General features: G+C 45.6%; 1 protein-coding gene across 1 annotated transcript in view; it reads right to left on the bottom strand.

The window, feature by feature from the left end:
• Nucleotides 1-3,913, bottom strand: part of Nyx (nyctalopin) — a 32,527-nt gene extending 28,614 nt beyond the window's left edge. Inside the window, exon 1 of the mRNA XM_031372083.1 lies at nt 3,622-3,913. The gene's annotated coding sequence lies outside the window, so the exon portion shown is untranslated. The remainder of the gene's footprint in view (nt 1-3,621) is intronic.
• Between the last annotated feature and the right edge of the window lie 1,717 nt (nt 3,914-5,630).

Raw genomic sequence — 5,630 nt, 5'->3', positions numbered from 1 at the left:
GGCCTGGAACTCAGAAATCTGCCTGCCTCTGCCTCCCAAGTGCTGGGATTAAAGGCGTATGCCACCACCGCATGCAGTCTTTCTTAATTGTGTCATATTTAACTCCTTGTCTATACAGCACTCTGGGGTGGTCTTCCAGCTAGAAGCTTATTAGGGAGCCATCTTTACTAACAATTAAGGCTATTCATTAGAAGCAAGAATATATGAAAGGACATCAGTGCCTTTTCTGTGTTACTGGAGGGTAGAGAAGCCAGAGGTCACTGTCCTTCCTCTTATCAGTCTAGCTTGGTTATCTCACAGCAAGCTATCAGCCCTCCTATTCTTCCTCAGTATCTCAGACTGACATTGGAACCCTTAATCTTCCTTTTAGTCCCAGCCTGTGTTCTCAATGCAAAACGTAGGAGCAAGTTACAGCCCTCACTCTGAGTCCTTTTCTCTCAACACCTATAGAAAGGTATCTCCTGTTAAGATAGGTTAGTTTGAACCTATTAAGGAGGTTCTTGGCTTCAGATGTTCAGGAAGTCTCCTTGGCTGCTTTTGGCTAGAGCTCAGATACTAAAGCCACATTCTTTTTCTTTTACTTTAAACCTCTACTTCACAGGCACACACATGTCCAGTAGAACTAGACCATTATGGAGGGCTAATGCATGTGTGCATGGCATGTTTAGCCTAACACCGAAGAAACCAAACAAGGTTTTGCTTGTTGAGAGGCAGAGACCTGGGAGGGCAAGAAGTCTCAGCCATAGCTCATGCCTTTATTTCTGAATGCCTGATCTGTAGCATAAGATGTTCTTTGCTTCTTGTTCCCACAGAAGTAGATCCTGAGACAAGAACACAGATGGAATTATTTTGTTTGGAAGGTGATTGACAGAAGCTCTACAGGGGACAGAGTGAGGGGTAGGATGAATAAAGCACTATTATCAGGCTCCCAGGGCCACTGCCACTTATCCTGCCCACCACCCCATGACTGCTCATTGGGGAGATGAAGAACTATGCATTTGCTAGCCATCTTGAGCTGTGTCAACATGTTGTAGACATTCTGCTTCCTTCTGTTGGGCAGGAACTCAAGAGCCTGTAAACATTTACTGATCTGGCCTTAAACTCATCAGGTCCTACTCATGAAAGAAAAAAAAGCCCACCAGGCCTTCGTTTTAGGTGGCCAGGCCTTTGTCTCAGTTCAGTGGCGGTGGGTGGGGTGTGGGGAGGGTGAGGATAAGGCAGCCATCTTGAGAGGAGGAAGCTGACCATCTTAGAAATTTGTCATCTTATTTTCTAGTCATGGCCTTTATCCCTATCTGTCTGACTTCCAGGGAATGTGTCTAACTCACACACACACACACACACACACACACACAGATGGAGGATAGGACATATTTTATTCAATGGTTTGTAAGTTAGATTTATAACTTTCAAATATTTAAAACTTTCAAACACTTAGACACCTGGTATATGACCCTCCCTGTATACTCTAACCCCAGATCTCACAAATATTAGAGGCTAGCTTGTTTGCTATCTAGGTGGAGATGTCTGACTGTTCCTCCGAAGTGAAGCCTGTGTGAGAATGAACAAAGGATCTAGAATAAAAAACTGGGGTAAAGATTGGCCTTTATCCTGTCTTTTCCTCTCACTTTCTGGTCTCACACAGATACCCTGAGGTTCTGTGCCTCATAGTCTAACCCAGACTTTAGATTCCTCATATAGGGCCCAGAAACAGCAAGAGACCTGTTGCTCAAGATGCCAAGTGTTGACATAAAGTGACTCTGCCTTAAAGAAAGTAAGTAAATAGTTTATTCTGAGTCATATGGCCTGGGAATCTTGAATGGCATGTTCCACAGTGGAAGAGATGACATGAACTGTGTAGTCACAGAAGACTGTAAAGCTGGAAATCAATAAATTTCGATTACATTGGTAGGATCATCATGTAGCCTGGCAACTGCAAAGCCACAAAGCTGCTATCTCACAGAGTTCTTTGTTTTAGGGTAGGTGGAGGTCAAAGGTCTGCTAAGTTCTGTGATATATGTGTCAGAGCTTCTCTGATCATTACAAGGACGTTGGGCCAGGGGCCTGTAAAATGGCTCAGCTATTAAGAGTGCTTGCTGCCAAGCCTGATAACCTGAGTTGGATTCCCCCCAGACCCACATGGTAGAGGGAGAGAATAGACTCCTGTAAATTGGTTTTTTATTTCCAGTCATGTGGGGTGGCACACGCACCTACACACACAAATACAAACACATTTTTTTTTTAATTTGTAAAGAATTTAGATCAGGGGTGGGAAGATAGCTTAGTCGGTAAATCTGAGTTGGATCCTCAGAAACCACATTTAAAACAAACAAACAAACAAACAAAAAAGACAACAACATGGTAACAGAAACAGACCGATCTCTGGAGCTCACTAGCCAGCCAGGCCAGCCTACTTAGCAAGCTTCAGACAAATCTCAAAATAAATCAGGTGGATGTCTTCTGAGGAAGGGCACCCAAGGTTGTCTTCTGGATTCCACATGCACGCGCGCGCGCGCGCGCGCGCACAAACACACACACACACACACACACACACACACACACACACACGGTCAGATATAAAAATTAAAGTAAATGGTTCTAAAATAAGGCAATTTTGACTCCCCTCTTTTCACAAAATTCCACCACCAAGTTGCTCTAATTAGACGAAGCTTCTTCAGAAAACGTGAGTTCACAGGAAGCAAGGAATTGGTCGCCTAGGTTACGGTTGTTTTTTTTTTTTTGTTTCGTTTTGCTTTTGTTGTTGTTTTTTTGTTTTCTCTCCTGAGACTCCAGTAAGAAGACAGTCACCCTCACTGCCTATGTGAGATCAGGATGAGGCAAGCCATCCATTCTTGTTTTTGTGAGGCACCGTTAAATTGACTTAGCTGAAACCATCCTTGTGTTGGAAACCCTAGCTCCTTGTGGGGCTGGGCGATCGAACTGAATCAACAAACAGCCTTAGTTCTGGACTGAAAGAGGGGAGGCGACTTATTCTGCTGACTCTCAGAATGACGTCACCCCAAGGGCAGGCCCGAACAAAGTCGGGATGCAAGCTCAAACCGGATTCCGGGCCCTGGGCACAAAGCGCGCCTTGGTGGTCGTAGAGAGGCAGCTGGCCGCGAGTCCCCAGTATGAACGTTTAAGTCCCTATTCCTTCCCACCTCTCTGAATTTCGAAAACTAGTTCAGCTCGCTAGCCCGGGTTAGCAAACCACTCGTGAGGCAACAGGGGACTTTTTCCCTCTCAAGGTCACCCGTCCTTGCGAAACCAGGGCAGCCTTTTCGGGTAAACGATGCTGCAGCCCCGCCCGCTCCCAAGGTCTGATGGGGTGGGGCATCCGAGCATGGGCCCCGCCCCCCGCCCTCCCAGGCTTGCCCATCAGAGGGCGCTGAAGCTCCAGTGTTGGACCAGTGCCACTGCAGCCCGCCTTATCATCCCCCTCCGGGAGGCAGGCTCCAGCATGGCGTCGCGGGGGCGGCTGCCTGGCCCGGAAAGGCTCGGGGCACGCCTGAGCCGGAAATCTTAGTCACGCACCTGAAGCCGCTGGAAGGCAGGCTGCCCTGGCCAAAGGCCAGCCTGCCAAAGGTCCCTCTGGAGAGGGTCCTTCAGTGACTTACTCACCTGACTGACCCTGGAGTCAGGAGACTGGACAAGCCAGTTTGACACAGCCCGTAGGATTCCTTCCGCCATCCTTCTCAACAGACTCGCTGCCTCAGTACTCCAAAATGCACTTTCCAGGAGCTTCGTGTGAAATCGCCACTCTGTGTGGTCTCCAAAATAGAGCTGTAGGTCCATCTGCCTTGCCCAAGGAAAAGATCCAAAACTTAATGCAGCAAGGCACTGCCAAGTATCAAATCAATGTCCCAGTCTCAAAGAGACCTCTGAAACAATGGTTGATGGCGCTGACACATGCTAAGAGGTGAAAGAGGTCCTGGGACAGGTTTCCTAAGCCACTACCAGCACGGCCAGAAAACAGTTGAAATCAGTAGGTTTGGACCTAAGGAGCCAGATGCTTTAGAATAAAATGTTGGGGGAAAGAAACGAATTGTTTACACCTATGATCAGAAGGGCTAAGATAAGAGGAATTGGGCAGAGTCCCGGAAGTAAAGGGTTAGTCAGTCCATAGCAGATTTTCTGCTTTTTGGCTAGTCCATTCTGAAAGCTGAAAGTAAGGTGACCTTCATGGATAGTCTTCGGCACACAGGACAAAAATGCAGCGCAGCAGTTTTGTCTTTTTCTTTGTTGATTTAGCTGGAAGTTGTCAGTTAAAATAATCTCATCTGATCTCTTCCTCCATCCTCTGACTTGTAACTTAATTTAGAGCATTTCAGAATTCTCTTATCACAGGTATTGAGGGCAAGCAAAAGATTCTGGAACATCTGATTTCAGAAGACAAGCCATCAAAGATACTTGAGTCTGTGCAATGCTGAGCCTCCATGCATCTGAGTCTCTGCTGATGACCTGTCAGAAGAACAAATGCTGGGAGAGGCTTGGGGCCTCCCTGCTGCTCTCAGATTGTCACCTTTTGCCACTTAGAAAATTAGTGTTTGACAGACATACAGGAGTCTAGAGCTTAAAGCTAACCAGCAAAGAAAATATACAAAGGCTTCCACTTTCCACCTGTCAAAGGAATGGATCTAGGAACAAAGAAGGGCCTGAGATGAGATGGGATCTTCCACCCCACAAAACGCCTGAGGCACCTTTCTATTTGGAAAAAAAAAAAAATGGATGAGCTTTAAAACCTTATTATCCTCACCTTGGACTTGAATTTAAAACTATTAGGTTTGAGAGTGACCTTTCCTGGATCTGCACGGCTACCATCCCTCATGAAAGAAGCTTTTCCCTTATAGCAAATGGACGCTACCATAGAAAACCACAACTGGATCGATAGATTCTAGGGAGCCCAGTCCCAATGGATATACCTACATTACAGCTCCTGCATCTATGACTCAGGGACCATCAAGGAAGAGAGGATAATAAGGCGGTGATAGCCAGAATACCAGGAAGTCTGCTGTGAAACAGTCTCTCCTAGAAATGACTGCATAAACAAACCAGAACAATGGTAATATCATGGACATGTTCACAGAGAAGGAGAAATCCACCAGGCCCCATCCCTAGACAAAGAGCTATAGGCAACTAATGGCTTTGGGAAGGAGAATTAGCCTCTCCCAGGGATGAGCACCCTTAATTGGTTGTCTAATGCAGAATGATCAGCCTTGAGGAAAAAATATATATATGATATATACCATGAATAAAAATGGACTCAGCAGGTTGTATGTATGTGTGTGTGCATATTTCGCACTCACATACATGCACACACATATATATGTAACAATAAATAAAATATGCTATCTACTTGGAGTATAAGAGGACATAGGAGGGCTTCAAGGAAGGGTAGCTGGGAAGGGCTAGAGGGAGGAAAGTGGTATGATTCTATTTCAATTATAAACAGTTTAAAGTAAAGTAAAAAATATATAACATTATAGAGAGTATATCATTGGTGGTAGGACTAGCAATGCATACCTAAAAGCCTACACACAAGAAGCTGAAGCAGAAGAACTGTATTTGAAGCCACCCTGGATTATATGTGACTCCTCTCTCTCTCTCTCTCTCTCTCTCTCTCTCTCTCT

The sequence above is a fragment of the Mastomys coucha genome, chromosome X (assembly GCF_008632895.1).
Source record: "Mastomys coucha isolate ucsf_1 chromosome X, UCSF_Mcou_1, whole genome shotgun sequence".
Taxonomy (NCBI): Eukaryota; Metazoa; Chordata; class Mammalia; order Rodentia; family Muridae; genus Mastomys; species Mastomys coucha.
The sequence above is the reverse complement of the archived record's forward strand: the minus strand, read 5'-3'. Positions and strand labels throughout refer to the sequence as shown.